Source organism: Suricata suricatta, chromosome 9 (assembly GCF_006229205.1).
Source record: "Suricata suricatta isolate VVHF042 chromosome 9, meerkat_22Aug2017_6uvM2_HiC, whole genome shotgun sequence".
In the NCBI taxonomy this organism is placed as follows: Eukaryota; Metazoa; Chordata; class Mammalia; order Carnivora; family Herpestidae; genus Suricata; species Suricata suricatta.
In genome coordinates this window covers 24,343,973-24,366,756 of record NC_043708.1, presented here as the reverse complement: position 1 = coordinate 24,366,756, position 22,784 = coordinate 24,343,973, and positions in this window count along the sequence as shown.

Here is a 22,784-nt window from a genome sequence, read left to right as displayed (position 1 = left end):
CGGCTGGACATTGCCAAGCGGCCCAATGAGTGGGTTGCAGTTCAAGGGCAGGGCCTGCTGCTTTCCCTGGCCTTGGCCGAGCTCCGGCTACTGGAGTCCAAACAGAATTCCAGAGTCCGTACATGCCTGGGCACAGGTCCCACCGTCCCCCGGGCTCAGGGGCCACCACAGCCCCACGGCAGTCACCGAGCCAGCTGCCACGCAGAGGTGACAAAGAGCCAGCAACTGGGCTGGGCCACACGGAGGCTGGGTTTGGAGCTGCCAAGGCAGCCCTGCATGCCCCACTCCTTGTCCTCAAGAAGGGCGACCTGATGGGACCTGACCTCCCACCCAGAGCTCTGGGGCTGGCACGCCATGGGCAGCTGAGGGGAACCCCCGGGCCCAGGCATCACTGCCAGCCCTCCCTCACCATCTCAGATGGGTGAACCTGCAGGGGATCCTGAGGGCCCCAGGCTCCTTGCTGCCTCAGTTTCCCTGGAGGAAGGGCAGCGTGGGATACCAGACACTGCCCTTGAGGACAGTGTAGGACAGAAAGGAGCAGAGCAGGTGGATGTCTGCTGAGACCTGCCTTCTGGCCAAGGTTTCGTAGACGTGACCCATCCAGGGGAGGGCTGGGGAGGAGCCGAGGGGGCCCGGGGGTGATCGGGGAGCAGAGCTGGTTTTATGGGTGCACTGTGTGCTGTCACACATGGCCCTGTACTTAGAAGGGCCAGCGGCTTGGTTTCATGGTCTCTTGTCACCGTCCTAAACTTCTTACTTATTTCTGAATAAACGGCCCCACAAATCACGTAGCTGGTCCTGTCTGAGGGAGAAGACATTTATCCGCAAAGGACCTTCCCATCTGGGAAACCAAATGGAAGGGTTTTGGAACAGCCCACCCACCATCCTCTGCAACAACTCAGTGAAGATGCAGAAACTAGAAGAGGGCCTCTGGTCTTGGCCGGATGGGACACGTGTTTTCAGAAGAGTGGAGAGCTCAAGAGTGGCCCTGACTTCAATAGGTCGCTCATGAGGCCAAGAAGAAAGAAGGGCAGGGGCCAGGGGAGGATGGGCCCCATTTGCTTCAGGCCCCCGTTGTCTCTTCCACAAATGGTGCAGAGGGGAGTCCTGGAGGCTCCCCTCAGCTGGAACTCGCCCTGGCAGGAGGTTTCAGAAGAGGCAGGCAGGCCGAGGGAAGTGGGGTGAGGAGGCGGGAGGGGGTGAGGCCTCCGAGCCAGGAGAAAGTCAAGGTCCTTAAGCCAGTAGGACCAGCCCAGGCCTGTTCTGGCCTCTGGTCTCCAGCCAGGAAGTAATTCAGAAATTCCTCCAGAATGCCTCCAGGGCCTGCTCACCCCCCACCCCTCTCCGCCTGCTTGGTCCAGGCCTCCCCAGACAGAGGCCTGCCGGGGGCTCCTGCGGCCTCCCCACCTCACACACAGCTGGTCCGGAGGCAGCTGGTGCCTGGAAAGAGCTGCTGGGAGGGGCGCGGCCCTGCCTCCTGGGCCAGGGCTGGGCAGAATCCCAGCTCCCCAGAAGAGGGGCCCAACCCTGTGTGTGTATCGAGGGGACGGAGGGAGGCTCAGCCTCGGGGATCTGCCCGGGGCCCAGCCTGGAGCCTGGCCTGGCTCTCGGAAGCCAGGCCCAGGGAGGTCTGCCCTCCCTGGCAGGGACTGGCTGAGCTAGGCAGGAGCCAGGAGCCTGGGCAGGGCCTGCCTCAACATCCCCACCTCCTGTCCCTGAGGCAACAGGAGACTCCCTCCTTGGCATCTCCAGGGATCCCAGGCTGCTAGTCCCCTCCCAGGAAAACACAGCTGTCCCCCCCACCTCCCCACCTAGGCCTGCAGAGGGCGGGCCTCACATCAGGTTTTTGTCCCTTACACTTGTGGGAAGTTTGTGCTTGGCCAACCTCGAGTAAAACCCCAAGAAATGGGCGAGGGAGAAAATCGGAGTAATCGACGAAAACAATTTATTGTTTTTACGAGGGGCAAGAACCTAGGCAGAAGGGTAGATGAACTTTATCTGTTCAAACCTGTGTCCAGGCCAGGCTTCCCAGCTGTGGGCCTGGGTCTCCCGATTCAAAACCACCTTCTGCCCCCTTCCGTCTCGGCTCAGACTCCCGGGGGTCCCTTCCCTCTCATTTTCGCAGATAGGCAAGCAGAAATGCAAGGTTACGCTCAGCAGCAGGACAGGGCAGGGAGTCTGCCGCCAGCTTCCTGGAGGCCCCCCTGGACAGTGCAGCAATGGCCCAAAGCCGAGTGCAACTCTGGACTCAGATCTCAGCTTCGCTGCTTGCTGGTCTCAGAAGCTTGGGCCAAACACTTGACCTCCAGCTGCAGCTTGCTACCTGTAAGCCGGAACTCACAGCCCCTTCCGGGGGCCACTGTGAACACAGACTTCAGTGTGGACTTATGAGGGGCCTGGAATCAGGCCTGGCTGCCAGGAAGTCCTTGGTCAACTGATACTCACCCTTTCAATGGTGGGAATGCTGCCCCCGACCCAAGCGGCAGCCCCCACATTGCCCAGTGTCCATTCCAGGCCTGGTTCTCAGACCCAGGGTGTTATCACACTAGAAGGGATCTGGACACGTCCTTGCAAGAGCCTCCCAGGCCCGGCTGCGGCTCTAGTCACCGTGTGTCCCTCCCTGGCCGTGCCTCAGTAGTGAGGCCGGCTGCCATGGACACCGATAAAATGTCAACAGTCTCTGGAGGCCTGGTACGAGGTCCTCCTGTTGTTGAAAGAATCCTAAGCACCTTGATTCATATCCGGGTCTATCGAATCTGCAAGAGCTGCGGAGCACAAGTCTTCATTCGTCATCGCCTTTAATAAGAAGAGGGCGCCCCTGGACGGGCCTCCACGTCTGCAGGGCTTCTGAGGGTCCTGAGTATAGCCCGGTCCTTGGCTCACCCCGGACAAAGCTCTGACAGCAGTTTCGCCGGCATGGCCCCGGCCTGGCCTCTGACCTCCACCACCTCCACCCACATGCTCCTCAGAAACCTCAACTAGCTCCCTGACTCAGTTTCCCCTAAGCTGCTCTTCCCCCTAATTGTGCACGTCTCCTGATTTGTCCTCGGTGCCTGCGTGAGGCCTGACCCCCGGTCCTAGACCTGCAGCCATGAGCTCCGCACATCCGACCACACACACACACACACACACACACACACACACACACACACACACACCTGCTGACCACTCCCACTGGTCACCAGATCTTCCTGGTCTTCACCTCTAGTCACTAATCCAGGACCCAAGGCATCTGCAAAGTGCCCCCTAAGCCTTATCAAGAACTTCTGGAACCTTCAGGGCATCTTGAGTGCCTTCACAAACCAGGTCAATTCCTCACCAGGTGGCACCTGTGGGTTAACTCTGTGGGCACGGGTGACACTTGTCCCATTCCTATTCTCAAGGACCCTACCCCACCCGCAGTTACAGTCCTCTCCTGCCCATACAGCCTATTCCAGGGAGAGACTGTCTCTCCCCTTGCTGCGTCTCACTCTGAAAAAGCTCCCAAAGCAGGGCTGCGTGCGCTCCCACTGACACAAACTGCTTCCAGTAAGAATTCTTCCCGTTGTAATTTTCCACATCCCCCTCGATTTCCGCCTCTAGCTTCTACATGGCTCAAGTGTGAGAGGAATCCTCATACCCCAACCCCCCACGCCCAGATGCCTCTAGGTCCTGGCACGTGGGGCATGACCCCCTCCCTGGAGATGACTCATATCCCACACACCCCTGCACCGCTTCTGCAACCAGATTTCTAGAAGGCCTTCCTGCACAGACAGGTCTTGAGCTGAAGCTGGGACCCTGCTACACGCCCATCAGCTCAGCCTGGCTCCAAGGCTGTGCCTCTCTCCTCACCAAACTCCTGCACCTGCCTGAGATGCACACCTCTCCGTCTGTTCGTCCCCTACAAGGGATCCTGTCCTTGGTCCTTTATGTCCGAGACATTTCCTAATGCTCCCCATTAGGAGCACAACCCATGTGGAAGTCCGCACGACAGATCCCACTTGACCCCTCTCTGGCCATGTTTTTGTCTCTCCTATGTTCTATTCCCTTCTGCATGCAGCAGCTTCTAGAGATAAGGATAGTATCCCTTCCCGGGCAGGGTGAAAAGCAGGTGCAGAACACTGGCTGTAAGGCTGGCAGACCTCTCTCTCTTTCCATGAGTTAAAGGGAGGCCTGCCCAGGTCCCTCCCCACACCTTCCGCCTCGGAGGGGGAATAGAATATGCTACTGGCAAGCCCAGGCGTGGTGTGCTTCCTCCCCAAGATGACGTTGAGATATTCCAGAAAGAAAAAGTACTGCTCTCTTCCTAACCGTGGTAATGGCATTTCCCATGTCAGCACAGCGAGGAGGTGGAGACCCGTCGCCCCTGACCAGAAACAACCCCATGAATGTCATGATTACACACGCATGTCCTGTGCAAAACTCCACAGGGAGTGGCACCTCAAGAAACACAAAAATGGCTAAGATAAAGTCCCTGTTGGGGGCACCTGGGTGGCTCAGTCTGTTAAGCGTCCGATTTTGGCTCAGATCACAATCTCACAGTTTATGAGTTCGAGCCTCACATCAGGCTCTGTGCTGACAGCGTGGAGCCTTCTTTGGATCCTCTGTCCCCCTCTCTCTGTCCCTTCCTGGTGCACTCGCTCTCTCCCTCTGTCTTTCTCTCTCTCCTCTCTCAAATAAATAAATAAATATTTTAAAAAGTCCCTGTCCCTAAAGTGTCTCTTAGTATGTTCTAGGATACAGACTTATGAAAAAAAATATGAAGTGACCCCAGAAAAATGCACCCCCCCCAGTGTTGCATACAATTTCAGGGGGCCTTCTGACCCCCTGTAGGCCATCCTTGGACCTCCCAGGGACACATGCGCCAAGATTAGGAATCCATCCTCAAAGGGGCGCCTGCGTGGCTCAGTCGGTTAAGCGTCTGGCTTCAGCTCAGGTCATGATCTCATGGTTTGTGGGTTCGAGGCCTGAGTTGGGCTCTGTGCTGACAGCTCAGAGCCTGGAGCCTGCTTCAGATTCTGTGTCTCCCTCTCTCTCTGACCCTCCCCCGCTCATACTGTCTCTCTCTCTCTCAAAAAAAAAAAAATAAAAACATTAAAAAAATAAAAACATAAATTGCGAGGAATCCATCCCCAGGCAGCTCCCAGTCACCTATGGGAAAACACCAGATGGGGATTTCGTGAGCACGAAGCCAGCCCTGTGAGGAGAAGGGCACTGTGGGGCGGTAGTGGAGAAGTCGTGACTGTCCACAGACAGGACCCGGAGGACAGAATGGGCTGGCCCGGCTGGACTCAGCACAGTGGTGGGGAGGCCACAGTTCGAATGCAGGGTTCACCCCGAGCTGAGAGGGAAGAGGAGGTAACAGGCCCAGAAGACTCTGAGGGCTGGAGAATTCCAGACTGTAGCTGCAAAAAAGACATCTCAGTTGGTTAAGCATCTGACTCTTGATTTCAGCTCAGGTCATGATCTCACAGTCCGTGAGTTGGAGCCCCGAGTCAGACTCCGTGTTAACAGCATGGAGTCTGCTTGGGAGTCTCTCTCCTCTCTCTCTCTCTCTCTCTCTCTCTCTCTCTCTCTCTCTCTCTCTCTCCCCCACACACACACCCCTTAAAAAAATGACATCTCTATCTGGATGTCCTAGTGGAGAAGCTTGGAAGGCTTATTAGAGCACACACTAGCTTTCTCCAAATTTCTCAAACTCCAGTGTGCATCAGAATCAGAGGGGGCAGGAAGCCTACAAAAAGTGTAGGAATAAGGCCTTCCCCTTCCATCCTAGGGCCCAGAGAGCCACACATCACTGCACCCAAGGGGAGCAGCTAATCCACAGACCACATGTATTCCCTTGGGGCAGGCGGATAAGTTCCCACATCCACAAGGACTCATCTGTCATGGTTCTATTTCCCTCTGGGGGCAAATCAATCACCCCAACAAGGCACGGACATAATTTGCCACCTGTTCCATGGGAGATCCCATTGCTTCCTGGCCTGTGGGACTTGGGGCTTTGATGAAAGGTGGGGGCAGGACCACCTGGCTGGCCCTGCTCTCGAAAAACAGGGGGCAAGGAGTGACATCACAGCCAGCTGCCCAGGACAGCCTGCTCAGGAGGGTGGGGGAAGGGCCTGCCTCTTCCCCTCCAGCCCCTTCCCCTTTAGCTGCCACAGACCTGCCCCCCCCCCCCCGCCTCAGTCCCACCCTCATCCCAGCCTGCACTTTGGGAGCACACAGTCTTTGTGCTCACCGGGCCTCTGGAGCCGGGATCTGGCAGGGCTGAGGCCTGGGGTTGGGGGGAAGAGGGGAGTGACACTGAGGAAGGGGAGTGAATCAGCCCTCTCCCAAAGGTTGCCCGGCAGACAGAGGGTCTGAGGCCCATGCTGTTGTGAACTGCCCAGGGTTGAAGGGAGAAGGGTCACAGAAAGGGGCTCAGACACCATCAGACCAGGGGTCACCTCGATTTAAAGCCCCAAAGCATGGAAGGCAGCAGGTCCTGTCACTCTTGGAGATGAGACTTGGTCGCAAGGAGTCTGGGGATTTGCCACCCTCCCCCACACACACTATGCTATGGAGAAAGAAAGTAGAATCACAGGGTTCCATCGAAGCCTCTAGAGCGCATCTGGTCCAGTGCCCTCGTTTTACAGGTAAAGAAACTGAGGCCCAGAGAGGAGAAGGACAGTGTGCCCAAGGTCATATGGCTTACTGGTGGCAGAGCTTGAATCCAAAATCCCTAACTTCCCTCAGAATGGTCTTTCCTCAACTCTGAGACAATAGGTCCAAAGGGTGATACTCAAATATTTTAACGGCCCCAGCAGCACAGCCTCAGCAGTCAGACTGGGCATTGTCCTTGGCACTGGGTCAGGGTCCTGGAGGCCCCAGAGATGTCTCTGTAGTTGTGGGATCTGGGAGATGTCCCAGAGTTCCCAGGGAGGGTGACTGGGACAGTGAGGGTGGGGAGATTATAGGGGCGGGGGCTTGGGCAGCTATTTACTAACTGGAATGCAAGTATTTCAGTCTCAACAATGCTGTGCCCATTACATGTCAACCAGGGAAGCCGAGGGTAAGAGAGCTCCCTTCCCCTTTAGAACAGGTCGCTTGGGAGGAGACTTTCCTCCTTGAGTGAACTGAGCCCCTGGCCTGCCAGGTACAATTGGTACCCATTTACACAGGGTGGGGGAGGGAACGGGAGACAATCAAAGGACAGGGACCAAACTTGAGCTTCTGGACACCTGGCCAGGTCATGCAGCAAGGGACGGGGCAAACCCTGATCCTTTCCCTGTGGCTGGCAGCAGTTTTGTGCCCTAAACCTGGAAAAGACTGATGAAATGGGTGTTTTCAACCCTTGGCAGTCACAACATTGCCATGTGGCTGCTGAGGGGCAGAGTGAGGCCGTCAGGGCCCCTCTGCTTCCTCGACGCCTCAGGGTACCCGGAGGCTGGGGTGACCCAGCTCAGCATCGGGAGTCCCCTCGAGCTCTGATTCAGCAGGGTGCAGACACTTGGGGAGGGGTGAGTCTGCAGTCCTACAGAAAATGAGGGCACAGACGGACTGGGTAGGGGACTCTCATCCCTAGTGAGTGGGCTGAGGGAAGAGGAAGGCTTTGGCATCAGACCAACAGCGTGTAAATCCTGACTCAGCCACCCACTGGTTTCTGCGCCCTTGACCTCCTTGAGTCTCTAAAATGGGAGCGATTGTTGTCCCTGAGTGAGATGGTAGGCTCACGCGTGGCATTTGTCACTTGTGCTTCATAACTTCTATATTCTACAAAACATCGTTATTTGTAGGTATCGAGCTGACGCAGCGTCTAACAAGGTTCTGAACCATAGTGACGCGTCAGGTCTCTCTCCCTGGGGGAGAGGTGACGCGTCAGGTCTCTCTCCCCAGGGGTGCCAGCAGGTGTGTGTTATTGACGGATGTGTTACCGCAGCACCCTTGTCACTCTCTCCTGCCCCGGTGACCAGACAGGATCTCCTGCATCTTGCAGAAAAGAATCATGGGGGAAATCTTAGCTTCTCATCTTGTAAGGTCCCTTTGCTTTTGGAGCAACATGGGGACACCCGGGTGGTCGTCCGTCTACTCTTCATCCAAAGTGGGACCTCCGGTGTCCGTCCTGCTGAGGCTCCAGTGCAGCAGGGAAGAGGCGAGAAGGGCCAGGCATCACTCCCAGGTGGACATTCAGTCCAGATGTTCATCGTATCCCCATGGCCGCCTTCTTTCCCCCGGATCCAAAGACCTTCCCTCTCCAGGTAGGGGTTGCTGGGGAAAGGAGCAAAGGAAGCGGTCTTGCCTGTTCATATCCCCCAAATCATTTTATTTTTAACCTTTTAAAAAATGTAAAAATCCCCAAGTTTGTTCATCCTCTTGCAGCTGGCTGGCTGAGGCGTGTCCTAGGGTAAAATCACCCTGGAGCTGGTGCTTGCCCGGCACCTTATACCCCCGCGAGAGGGCTGAGTGTGCAAGCCAGCCTGAGAGGTCGGGACCCGTCAGTGTCCCCCGAGCCCCGAGTCAAAGTGTGCGCTGTGGCAGGGCTGCTGGGGGCTGCCCGCTTCCTCTGCCAAGGAGATGGAGAAGCTGATGGTCGCTGTCAGCCCTGCCCCCACTATGCAGCTCAGCTCCCCATCACCTGCACTGGTCCAGCTCCTTTCAGACCAACACCTAGATCCTACTCTGAGTTCTTCTTCTCCCCACTCATTTGAGGCCTCCACGCCCTGGTGCAGAATGTGGGGTCAGAGTCGGACAGACTTGGCCTCACCTGCATCTCCCAGTCACCTCCTGTGTGACCTCGGCAGGTCACTTAAAACTTGAGCCACCGTTTGCTCATCTGTAAAATGGGAGCAGTGCTCACGCACGCCTCCCAGAGTTGTGGACCGGAGAGAGAGAGAGTGCATGTGAGGTGTTGAGCCCGGGGCCTGACTCAGAGTCCTAGAGGGTAGTTATTTTTATCCTTATTGTCATCGCCCCGTCATGGCAGGGAACCAGGTTCATAGCTGCCCCCCTAATTCAAGGAGGCCTGCCGGGCACCTGTCCAGATACGGAGCCGGGAGGAGGCTCACACGCTGGGTGCTAAATCATCACGGGTCCTGATAGGACTGAGCAGGCCGCATTCTCCAGCTCCTCTCCAGGAAGGAGAGCCCCCAGGAGACCGCTGGACCCACTGTGACAGCTGCCTGGGGCTAGGGAGAGACTTTCACCAAGGAACACGCTCCATCCTGAGCCACCTTCCGCAGAGGATGGTCTGGTCACCGGCAGGGCATTCGCTGGCGAGGCGCGGTCAACAACTTGGGGCAGGACCAAAGTGCCAAGGAGAGTCCAGGAGAAACCGAGGTATCTGCCAGCCTCCTTCCTCTAACCCTGCGCCCAAGGCAGGATTCGGGCTCTCCTCCGAACAAATGTGGAGCACGCGCTTAAATAACACGACATGGAGGCATCCTGAAGAATGAACGTGCCGGGACAGCGCTTTTCCCAGTTTGGCCTTCCTGTCTCTCCAGGGCCGACAGAGACCAGGATGTGGGCAAAGCCCAGAAAGAGCGGGGCGTGGGGGCGTAGGGAAGCAGCGCCCTCAAAGCCCCACTCTTTGGCCTTCTTCTCTGAAGATTTCGCCATCTCGCTCTCTGAGGCTCTCTCAGGGGCGGGGCTGCTCAAAGTGTGGTCTGGTCCCCTGTGCCAGCTGCCGCTCAGATCCAGGGTGAGCCCAGCACAAGACCTGTCCCCAAGCGTCTGGATACGTTCATAGCAATTCAGCAGAACGGTTTTAAGTCAGTTGAATCTAATAAAAAGAAATTTTGGGGGGGGGGCACCTAGCTGGCTCTGTCCGCAGAACATGTGACTCTCAATCTCAGGGTTGTGAGTTCAAGCCCCACGTTGGGCACAGAGCCTACTTAAACAAAACTTGGCTTGAATTTTAGGTCCCTGGTTCATTTCATTTTCTTCCAGCAATTCTTTTGTGTTATGTTTTACAAAATAAATGGCTCGTCATTGATTAGACATTGGAAAAACAATTCCGTGACCACAGAGACTTGGAGAAACTCTGTCCAGATGTTTTGTTTTTCCTTCTTGGTCTTAGAAACCCTCACATCAACACAGTGCGTTAAAATGTGCCCCTTAGGGAGCTGGTGGCCAAGGAGGTGCAAAACCCCCCACTCCCCCGACCCAGCAGCACACCTGACCCCGGACAGCCCTCCACCCCACCTTATCTGCCCAGCTCAGAATCGCCCCCTGGCCAAGCCCTCCTTGGGGTCCGTTCATAGCCCTCTCTCCTCCCCTGGAACCCACAGGACTTGCTGTCTCCACCACTCATTTGGCGATTTGGCTAATTAAAACAATTGTGTGGAGTGCACAGCTCTGTGCTATGGAATGAAACATGGATCTCCTCCAGCTGGCCTCTGTGTGTTTCCTCCAGGGGCCAGTTTGTGGCCTCTGCTCCCCACATGTGGCTGCCTGGGCGTGGAATCCTGCAGGCCTAGCTGCCAGGCTCCAGGGGTGCCGAGCCCACCTCCCACCCTTAGCCTTGGCCTTGCTGGGCACCGGCCGCTGCAGCAGACAGGCATACAAATATATGAATAGACTCTGAGGGGCTGCCGGGAGGGCTAGCCAGGTGGGGAAAGGCAGGAGCAGAGAAACTCCTTTCTCTTTCTTCCCTGTTTATTTGCAAGCACGGGGGCGTTTTTCTTTTTGCTTTAAAGCCTGTTGATTTTTTTTTTTAGGCTAGACGTGCAGAACGTAAAAAATTCAAAACCTGTATAGAGGAGACAATAGAATGCAGTTAGGTGTAGCCCACCAGCCCCAGGACCCCATTCCAGAGCTGGCTGCTCACACTCTGCCTTTTCCAGGATGTTCTGTGCATCTGCGGGCACGTTAGTGTAGATCTACCCCATTGTCTTCACTCCCAGGAGACGGCACTGCAGGCCCTCCTGCGCTTAACCATTGGCCCGGATCACAGAGAGCTGGAGAAACTCTGTCAACTCTTGGTCTTAGAAACTCTCACGTTGGGGCGCCTGGGTGGCTCAGTCGGTTAAGCCTCTGGCTTTGGCTCAGGTCAGATCTCACGTTCGTGGGTTCGAGCCCCGCGTCGGGCTCTGTGCTGACAGCTGGCTCAGAGCCTGGAGCCTGCTTCTGGTTCTGTGTCTCCTTCTCTCTCTGCCCTTCCCCCTCTCATGCTCTGTCTCTCTCTGTATCAAAAATAAATAAAACATTAAAAGAAATTTTTTAAATAAATAAATAAAACATTAAAAAAAAAAGAAACTCTCACGTCAACTTAGTAGGTTAAATCCTGCCACTTTAGGGAGTTGTTGTGTCTTAACAACAGATCTTGCAGCCAGCTACCCGCTCTGGCATGCTTTGTTCAGAGTCTTTTCTTACAGACCTAGAGCTAGAAGGTTCCTCAGAAACCTGATCTTTCAGGGATGCCCACGTGGGGCCTCAGGGGCAGAACAGGTATCTGTGGGCTGGGTCAGAGTCACCCGAAATAGGTCTGGGCCCACGCCCTGGACCAGGGGTGAGTAGAGGGTACCTGAGAATCAGCCTGTCTTTAAAACTCCTCAGCCCGGGAATTTCAGGGGAACCTCGTGCCCTCACTCCAGAGTTAGGCCTGAGATTGTCTACAAGTGAGGGTAGCGAGGCTCAGAGGAGGAAAACGATTGCCCAGCTCACACAGGAAGCTGGTGGCAGGGAGACTCCCCTCCCAGAGCGTTGTGTTTGCCCCTGCGCCAGGCCCGAGGGCCAGGGTGAGTTCCCAGGGACTGCTGTGACTGACACTGCGTGGCTCAGGACAACAGGAACTTACTCTTCCACAGCTCAAGAAGCCAGAAGTCCAAAATCAAGTATTGGCAGGGCCATACTCTCTGATGGCCCCAGGAGGGGATCCTTCCTTATCTCCTGCAGCTTCTGGTGGCTCCTAGCATTCCTTGCCTTGTGGGCACACCACTCCAATCTCTGCCTTTGCCGTCACATGACCCTCTTTCCCGTGTAGCTCTGTGTATCTTCTCTTCTTATAAGGACACTCGCTATGGCATTTAGGGCCCATTCCAAATCTAGGACGATTATACCTTGAGTTTCTTAACGTATTATCTCGACGAAGACCCTATTTTGTAGTTCCGAATGGACCCGAATGTGAGGGGGACATTATTCAGCCCACTACAAAGCCTTCTCTTGTAAGTAGTTCCTTGGGCAAACTGGAGGCCTGCTTTGAGCCCCCATCTCAGCCTCAGCCTCCTGGCGGCCTAAATCATGGGTACCAGTGGGCCCAGAGAGGCAGCTTCCGGCCGGGAGCTGTGCATCCAAGTTCCTGGGCATAGTGACCCAGGTCCCTGTGTCAGGCTGGCCCTCCCAGCTTGAAGCACTGTGGGTAGGGGATGCTCACAGCTGACCCCTTCTTCTGAGAACTGCCTACCAGAGCTGCCCAGCCTGAAATGCTGGTTGTTTCTCCACTGAAGTAATGACTGACCAACACTGGGACACAAAAGGCCACGATGTGACAAATTTCATGGCGCTGCTCATACTCCGGAGCTCCCCAAAGAAAGAGTTGACACAATGCCTCAGCAGAACACACCAAGGTGCCAAGCATCTCCCCAGCCCCTCCCCAGCCCCTCACTCCCTGACAATTTCACCTGTGCCCCTCCCTCAAAAACTCACTTGTGCAAAATCCCCACCTCACACTACTTCTAGGCGACCTGACCTAACCTGGCAGCAGGGGAGTGAGGCTGTGTGTGACTGGGAAGGGCACAGAGAGGGCAGCTCTCCTTCCGGAGTCAGCAAGCCATGCAGCCCTCCTCACCCAGCCCTCCCTCTGCATTCACCGGGTAGGCACACCCTGAGGACCAGGCACCAATCGGGGAGAAAGGGCTGAATGGGCACAGCAGAAGAAGGGGTAAAATTCACGGGTTTCACCATGGAGCTTGTCATAGGGAAATCAGATGCACAGACGTGAGCGGACTTGAGAGCAGTTACGGAGTGAAATGTGAGCACGCCCAAGCCAACCAGCATCTCTCGGTTAGCTCAGGGACAAGTCATAAACAGTTTGTGAGCAGGAATTCATGTCTATGTACCCTCACCACCTTCCTCCCTTTGGCTTTATGCTCTTAGTTCAAATCCCAGGTGGGGAAGGATCAGTGGTGTCACGGAGAATCCATCTGCCACAGACCCCAAGGGTTGGCAGGGCTCACGATCGACCAGCACCCAAGCCCTTCTTGTTAGTTAACTAGCTCTTCTTGCTAGTTAGTTAGAGAAAGAGATAAATGTGGGTCGGTCCAGGCAGAGAGAGCAACACGGACAGGGGCCCGAAGATAGTACGTATGGCCTGCTTGAGGCAGTGCTGTGAGTTCCACGTGAGGAAGCATGACAAGTGTCACCGCAACAAGGCCCTGGAGTTAGGCCGAGACACCACGAGGGATAGAGAGGGTCTTGAGTGGTAAGAGAGGAGTTAGGATCTCTCCTTGACAGTGGTGAGCGGGCACCAGCAGGATTTTAGGAGGAAAACCACTTGATTACGGGCTAAACGGGTGAAGGAGCTTAAGAAGTATAGCACGGCATAGGGAACATAGTCAAGAATATGGTAATCTACTTACTGTGCTGAGCATTTTGTAATGCATATGCATTGAATCACTATGTTGTACATCTGAAACTAATTTAATATTATATGTCACCTCACCTGTACTTCAATTAAAAAATTTGTTTTAATTACTTATTCAGATTTTCATTTTAGATAGATTACTTTGGCAGTGATTTGGAGGGTAATTCCATCTGTTAGAAGGAAGTCATCTCCAGCCTATTGTCCCCAGGGGAGATGAGTTAGCCTCCCTTTTTTGGAAGGAAGGGTGTCAAAGATTTGTGGACGTGTTTTAAAGACCCCAGAGGACATGTTTCAGAGACCAGAGGAATATTCCAGGGAGAGAGGTCATGGCCTGAACCAAGGCCGGGGCAGTGGAAATGGAGAGGAGGGGGCCTGTGGCTCAGTCAGTTAAGCGTCTGCCTTCAGCTCAGGTCACGATCTCACAGTTCGTGGGTTTGAGCCCCACTTTGGGCTCCATGCTGACAGCTCAGAGCCAGGAGCCTGCTTCAGATTCTGTGTCTCCCTCTCTCTGCTCCTCCCCCATTCATGCTCTGTCTGTCTCTCAGAAAAAAAAGAAAGAAAGAAACAGAGAGAAGCGTCTTGAGAGTTATTATTATGGGGTGGCTCACAGGTGCAGGGAACTACGAGGAGTCAGGAGCCGGTTGGCAGGAGTGGCCTTGGACACAGGACGCTTCACCTGCAGGGGCGGCTGGAACTGCCTCCACCTGCAAATGGGAAGAGGCTGGCAGGCAATCGGTGGCCTCCAGGAGAGTCCGAACGTAGTAGGTGTCTGTACCACCTCGGGGGACTGACTCAGCACTACCCAGGCTGAAAGCTTCCCAGAGCCCAGTGGTGAGAACCATTTGGACATATCCCTCCAGAGTACGGTTAGGGCAAGAGCCCTGCCGCTTACAAAACACAGAAACCGGGGGTGGACAATCATGAGAGACGAGCAACAGGCTCCAAGTCAGTACGTCAAGTTCTACAGCTTCTCCAACCTCAGCGTGACAAGTTTGCCTCGGTTCACTCACTTATTCAATAAACATTTGCATCGGCCCTCTCAGCAGTGACACTGGAATGGTGACGATAAACAAGGCTTTCAAAGTGCCGAGAAAAACATTATGCCCAGCCTGCAATTCTATATCCAGCCAAACTACCATCCATCAGTGTGAGGTGGGAACACAAAGGTTTCAGACAAGCAAAGCCTCAAAATATGTTTTATTTTTATTTAAAAAATTTTTTTTAAGTTTTTATTTATTTTTGAGAGACAGAGAGAGACAGCATGAGCAGGGGAGGGTCAGAGAGAGAGGGAGACACAGAATCCAAAGACAGCCTCCAGGCTCTGAGCTAGCTGTCAGCACAGAGCCTGACGTGGGGCTTGAACCCACAAACCGCGAGATCATGACCTGAGCTGAAGCCAGACGCTCAACCGACTGAGCCACCCAGGTGCCCCTTAAAATATGTATTTCTCATGAATACTTTCTCAAGAAGAAAGGACGGCTTTGTGCCACCAAAAAAAGAAAGGAGTAAAGGATCCCAGGATGATGGAGGGAAGGAGCGGGCTAGGATGATAGAAGAGTTAACTAGTTCAACGTGAAGCAGGACAGGGCTCCCAGAGAGAGCCCAAAACCAAAACAAAACAAACAAAAAAACCAAGCAGACAAAAAAATAAAGAGGCAGAGCTAGTAACTCCAAGTTGCATACTAAAGGAAATATAAGCATAATGCACTATAGGGCTCAGCTGTGAACAAGTTTTACATGCACATAATAATGTAAACACTAAATAGTGGTTTAAGCAAAAATGTCAGAGAAGGACAGGTGCATTGGGCTGAGGAGTAGGGTGTGTGGTTAAAGAGCTAAATCCTAAGATTCCACTATAGACAGTCTATTGCTAATATCTAAAATATTATAAATATCTAAATATATAAAATGTCTAATTTCTATATTCTATATTCTATATTATATATTATATATAATACCTTTAGGGGTACCTGGGTGGCTCAGTCTGTTGAGCATCTGACTCCTGATTTTGGCTCAGGTCACAACCTCACCATCATGAAATAGAGCCCCGCATCGGGCTCCATACTGAGCGTGGAGCCTGCTTAGGATTCTCTCTCTTTCTCTCTTTCTACTCCTCTCCCCCACTCACACTCTCTCTCTAGAGTTAAAAAAAAGACATTAAAAATAAAATAAAATAGATACATAGTATATTTAGAAATCTGGAGGTAAACGGCATAATAAATTACTGAAAAAGTTTAATGTAGTGGCACTTGGCTGGCTCAGTCAGCAGAATGTGCAACTCTTGACCTTGGAGTTGTGAGTTCAAATCCCACACTGGGATTTTTACTTAAAAAAAATTTTTAAATAAAGTTAAAAAAGTAAAAATTAAAAAAGAATTAAAAATACAGTTGTCTCTAGAGAAGAGAAATAGAGGTAGGGAGGTTTTATTATAAGTCTGCTGGTATACCTGGTTTTTAAAAACATACCTGTGCCTTTGATTAAAACAATAAAAATAAATAACTAAACACAGAAGGGCCAGCTGATGAGGCAGTCAAGGCAGCTCTTTCCTTTTCCGTGAAGGGACTGGAGAGGTGGTAATCTCCAGAGCCCCCAGAGTGAGGTTTAAGTGGGCAGCAGAGTTAGAAACCTTCTTGGATGAGTCACAACAAATCCACGCATCTAAAAGTCTAGCTTCTTTATTTGAGGAAATTCTGTCAGTGCCTTACAATGGCAGGTGGAGAACTAAGGGCCGAGAAAGCTAGTAGAGGTTCTTGCAAGCAGTATCTAACTGGATATGGAAGCCATAAACTTTTACTTGGTGAGCCAGGCTGCATTTATACTTCCTAATGAGTCTTTAACTGGTCTTTTTCTCCATTAAAGAAAGACGCAAGACAGTTTTGACCACATATATGGATACCAAGGTCAGGGACTAGCCTTCAGCCAGCAGGGGGAGCAGCATGCCTACACTAGAGAGATACCTGTTGCTTTACCCCGACCAGCATGGATGGTGGGTAGGACCCCATCCTTCCCTCCCTTTATTTTTTATTAATTTTTTAATGTTTATTTTTGAGAGAGAGAGAGAGAGAGAAAGAGAGGCAGAGTGGAAGATGGGGAGGGGCAAAGAAAGAGGGAGACACAGAACTCGAAGCAGGCTCCAGGCTCTGAGCTGTCAGCACAGAGCCCCATGTGGGGCTCGAACCCATGAACTGTGAGATCATGACCTGAGCTGAACTTGGACACCCAACCAACTGAGCCACCCATGTGCCCCCCCTTCCTTCGCTCCCTTTAGGTGAGGTAGGGCAGACATCTCCCCAGACTCTGTCCAGGAGCACATGACTCTGGCATAACCAATGACAGCACTGTGTGTCCTTGACTTCCATGATTGGCCGAGAGTGGGCATGTGACCTAGCTGAACCAAGGACAGGCCTCATCAGCATTTTTGTCAAATGATTGGAGAAAAGGGACTATTTCACTGCTGGGTTTGCTGTGACACAAGTGTGACAATGCCATCTGACCACTGCCAGGTGAGAAACTGCCTGAGAAGGAAACCCGCTCAGGGAAAGGCAGCCCTGAAAGAGGGAAGGAAAGACGTTCCTGATACCAGCATCTACACCTGGATCCAGCCATGCCTGAAACGAACAACCCCTAAGACTTTTTAACTACATCAATAATCCTTTGTGGGACTTTATGCCACTTATAACTGCGAAGATTTTGAGTGCTACGCCTCCTAGGAGATAACATGACAGAAGAGGGAAAACCCCAAAGGAAAACACAAAAATCAGAAAAACCAGGTTATCTAATCCAGCCCTGGTCCCCCAACCACTGTGATTCTCCTTCCGGGGCTGCCCCAGTGCGGGAGTTGTTTCACCAGGGAATGCTTATCCCCTCACAGGTGCATATACACAGTCCTGCAGACTCATAATTAGGAGGGTCATGTGTGGACAGAGCCCAACGCCTCACCATGCTCAGAGATGCAGACGTCATCCAATTTGCCTGTTATCTGATCCAAACATTGTTGCCTGTTATCTGATCCAAACATTGTTTCCGCATCTGGCCCCACTTGGGGTCATCCAGTTTCTTCGCAGACTCTCCCTTGGGCGCGACTGCCCCTGACTCACTGTCAACTTTTCCACTGAGCCAAGAACCAAGAGCAGAGACGGAAGGTTCTTCCTCCGTCTGCCCAAGCCAGTTTCTGTTTCCCTAAACCTTCCACAGTCGCTAGCAACATAGGAGAAGTCCAAGCCCACTTCCAAAGACAGTCCTTCAGGTGTGCACGGAAAGCTGCCACGTCCCTTTTTACGAGTGGCGATGGAGTTCAGCTGCATGAAACAGAAACCGGACTACAGTGGCTTAAGCAAATGCAGAGGGAGAAAGCTCTTTGCATTACAGTAGGGCTGGGTGGGTGCCCCAGAGCTGGGGTGGCAGCCCCATGACTACTTCAGTGTCCCCCATCCCTTTCTACCTCCACCGTCCTTGATCTTTTATCCTTGGGGCTGCCTCATGGTTGCAAAGTGGCTCCTGTGCCCCCAGACTCCAGTCTACACTCCAACCAGGAAGAAAAAAAAAAGTAACAAAGAAGCAAAACCTTCCCAGAAAGACCTAGCAGACTCTGCTTGTGTCCCACAGGCCAGAGTCAGGTCACGTGGCCTCCACAAGTCACACAGGAGCAGAGGATGTCTTTTGTTTATTTGCTTCATCTGGAAGTCGTGGCCTCGAATAAAATGAGGGCACTACTGGTAAAGAGAAAAGGGACAATGGTCCAGGGGCAGGCAGGCAGCGGCTGCTTCAAAAGCTTTCTCCAGACAAAATTCTTGCATGGAGAAGCTCAGGCCTGGGCTTGGGAGGGGTGGTCAGGCAGGCCCCCAGCTCCAGGTCCAGCACCACTGCTTCCTTACCCGGGCACCCTAGGAGACGTTCGTCAGCTCGCTGAGCTCCTCTTCGCTCATTTGTTTAAAGAGGCGTGGTTTTCTCAAGGGTTTCTGGAGTGATCGAAGCACCTCCATGTAAAGTATGTTAACATTTAGACCCTCAACAACTGTTACTCACTCTGACGTCCTGCAAATGCTCATTACGTGACATGTTTCTACTCCTTTCCTCCTGGACACACTTCCAAGATCTTTTATTTAGTTAGTTTTTGTTTGTTTTTGAAGTCATCTCCACACCCAATATGCAGCTCGAACTTATGACCTGGAGATCAAGAGTTGAACCCTCCACCGACTGAGCCAGCCAGTCGCTGCCCCCACTCGGGGCTACTTTTATTTTATTTTATTTTATTTTATTTTATTTTATTTTATTTTATTTTTTGCTTTTTTAATGTTACTTATTTTTGAGAGAGACAGAGTGTGAGTGGAGGAGGGACAGAGAGAGAGGGAGATACACAATCTGAAACAGGCTCCAAGCTGTCAACAGAGGGTCAGACCCGGGGCCTGAACTCAACAAACAGCGAGATGGTGACCTGAGCCAAAGTCGGATGCTTAACCGACTGAGCCACCGAGGTGCCTGGGGCTACCTTTCAAAAGAGACATTAGAAGTCTAGTTCAGTCAGTAGATCATGAGACTCTTAATCTCCAGGTTGTGAGTTCCTGATCTCCAGGTCATGAGTTCAAGCCCTACATCCGGTGTAGAGGCTACTTAAAAAAAAATACAATAAATAGGGGCACCTGGCTGGCTCAGTTGGAAGAGCATGCAAATCTCAATCTTGGGGTTGTGAGTTTGAGCCCCACCTTGAGTGTAAGAGATGACTTAAAAACAAAATCTTTTTTTTTAATAAAAACACAATAAGATAAAGAAATTGTAGCTTCAGGGTGAACACAACTCCACTGCGTCTTGCTCTGGGCACCATACTTACTTCTCACACCACCTAGCCGGGAGCCCACATTGTGGCAGGCATGGGGAGCTCAGCACTCACTTCTTCCCTTGGACTCTTGGAACATCAAGAAGAAACCAGAAGGGGCTGAGCATGGACCTGCCCACGGGGTTAGTTTAATGAACATAAAGGTGGTGGGACCTCCAACTCCCTCCCCCCCCATTGAAATCCAGACCCTGCACAACCCTAATGGACTCTCCGATCAGAGCTGGAGAACCTGGAACGCTGGGAGCAGGGACACCGCCGGCCCCAGGAGTGTCCCGTCCCCAGATTGGTGCCTCTGCCTCCAGCAGGGAGGGGACAGGCAGTGAAGGAGGCTGGGGAGGCTGAACAGTGCGCCCACCAACACTCCCAAGATGTCTACATCCTAATTCTCAGAACCTAAGAATATTCCCTTCCAGAGCCAGAGGCATTCTCCTGGTGAGATTAAGAGTCTTGAGATGAGGAATCTCGAATGCTCCAGGCGGGCCCTAGTAATTGCAAGGGTCCTTATAAGGGGGAGACAGGAAAGTCAGAAGCAGGAGACAGAGGTGGGATCGCGGAGGCAGAGGCGAGAGTCATATGCTTTGAAGTTGGAAGAAAGGGGACCACGAGCCCAGGAATGCAGGCGGCCTCTAGAAGCTGGAAAGGCACGGAAATTCCCCTAGCCAAATGGATTCTCCCCCTTGACTTGAACCTCATAAGACTCATTTTGGACTCCTGGTCTCTAAACCCTAAGAAAATTAAGTTTGTGCCATGTTAAGCCACTAAGCTGGTGATAATTTGTGGCACTAACAGGGTCCTCATCCAGGGGCTGCAAAGGGAGGGGACTGTGGGGAAAGGAGAAGACATCCCACCAAGAATGTTGTTTTGTAGTCACCCAGGCCCCCTGGGGCTTTCGACAAGTTCAGGCGTGTCCTTCTTCACTCTGTCCTTCAAGGCTCAGCTCAAAGAATGCTCTTCCTGAGCTAACCTGACTTGGCGAAGTTAGCTGTCCCCTTGTCCTGGAACACACAGGGCACTCTGTCTATGCCACCGTTCTGGACATCCCAACTCAGAATTGTCATTCCTGGTCTGTGCATCTGTTTGACTCCCTCAGCAGTGGGGGAGCTCCTTGGGAATCAGAGCTATGGCCATTTCTCCTACAAGCGTGTTGGACCGAACAGAAGGAAGCCAGGCCCTCCCCATCCCCGACACCCACTGCTCGGTGTCTCTGCCTTCATTTCAACCCAACCCAGACCCCAAACAGGGGCTCTCCCTCTGTGTCTTTGACAAGCTGCCTTTCAGTATCCTTCCTTGGCCAGTGATGTGCGTGTCACCATGGATATCTAGTGTATTATTTGCACACCTACAACCAAAGTCCTTCCCCAGGGATCAGGGATCAAGACCATGAGGTTCCAGCCCAAGCTGGTTGCTTCCAAATGGAAGACACATAGACTCAGCTACTGTTGTTTTTATTGGGTATTTTCTATCCCAAGTTCTGTACTTCCAGAAAGCACGGCTGTGCATGGGGAGAGAGGGACAGGAAGCGGGGGGGGGGGGGGGGGGGGGGGGGGGGGGGGGGGGGGGGGGGGGGGGGGGGGGGGGGGGGCCGGAGAGGACTCTCTGTGTCTCCCACAGTGTTCTGTCTTTGGGTTGAGTGCATCCCTGAGGCCCAGTGGCAGGCCTGCCCTGGCATTCTTGAGATACCTTTTGGATCTTTCCAATAGATTTCCTGTTTAGCTTAGTCCAGCCAGAGTTCATTTCTATTCCCTATCACCAAAGAAGTCCTAAAAAAATCTGGAATTAGCAAGCCCGAGCCAAGAACAGAGTATTGGCACATTATGTATATGGTACATTCCCAAACCAAATATGGGAAAATGTCACTTACCCAGAGGTCATAAGTGTGACCCTTTTGCCTATGCAGGACACTGTGGAAAACCCAAAAGAAAGAAAGAGGGCCTATTGTTCTGTGTGCCTGGCCGCAGGGTGAGGGCCAGGAGGAGGCAAGCTGTAGAGCAGAGTGGAACATAAGGGATGGCCATGGATTGGAACGTTGGGGAGCAGAAGCCAAAGAGAAGTGAGCCAAGGTCCAGCCACATGGGAGGAAGCCACCCTTTCAGAGAGAGTCCTGCTGAATTTCCAGGACCAGGTCTCTTCTGTGCGTATGGACATCCCTTTTGAAAGCCCAGTACCCCTGTCCCTGGCACCTCCCTTGCCCGTGCTAGAGCCACTGAGTCCTATGTCCAGTTCTAAAGGCCTAGTCCAGCCCACGTCAGGTTCACAAAGCTCATGCACTTGACTCATGAGTAGTCCATGGGGTTGGATACCACACCTCTTTATTCTCATTTGGGAACCAGCCCTTGCTGGTTGATTAACTAGTTCCCCAACCCACAGTGGACTAAAAATCCCACATTAGAAATGGGAGAGATGCTGGCAGAAGAAGCAGGATGATTCGGCTGGAACTTATAAGCTACAGCGGCGTCTCCACCGCAGCACTGATGATGTTCGGGACCACTTTGTTCTTTGTCGCCAGGAGCTGTCCTGTGCAGTGAAGGACATTGCCGGCTCCCTCTACCCACTAGATGCCAGGAGGACCCTCTCCATTTGCGTCAGCCAAAAACTGTCTCTGACATCGCCACACATCTCTCTTGGAGACAAGACCACCTTAGGTGGAGAACCACAGTGCTATAGGAGAGAGAAAAACAATTAAAATATTCACAAGACCTGAAAAAGTGCAACATCTGAGGCCAGTGATTTAAGGGGCAGAGACCAAGAACTGTCTATGGCCCTTAAGGGTGCATTGTTTGTTTGTTTGCTTACGTTTATTTATTTATTTTGAGAGAGGGAGAGAGAGCGTGCACACTTGCATGCACACAAGTGGGGGAAGGGCAGAAAGAGGGAAAGAGAATCCCAAGCAGGCTCTGCACTGTCAGTGTGGAGCCCAAGATGGAGCTCAAACTCATGAACCTGAGATCAGGGCCTGCGCCAAAATTAAGAGTCAAGAGTTGGTCACTTAACCGACTGAGTCACCCAGGTGCCCCAAGGATGTGGTGGTCAGGGCAACAAGCGGTTACCCCAGTCACAGTGAGCCGCTGGCCCAAATCTTCCCTGACAGAAATTCCCCCAAGAAGCGACAGACTGGTGCTGCCCATCCCATTTAAGAAGGTCCTGTCTCAGAAAAATTGGGGGTGACTGCACCCCTAGTGGGGGACAGTGATTCCCCAGGGACGGTGGAACACCGGGAAATTTTACCTAAGTATTGATTACCTTAAATTCCGTTGTAAAGGTTTCTACACTGATTTCCTCTTGGTTTGGGGCTTGGGGGGTGGGGGGGAGTGTGAAGATTCCCACCTTTTCTGATGAGATCCTTTCAAATCTTCCAGGGTCATCTGCGATCCTTCCTCCCTGAGGCCACACTTGCCTCCCTGCCCAGGGCCTCTC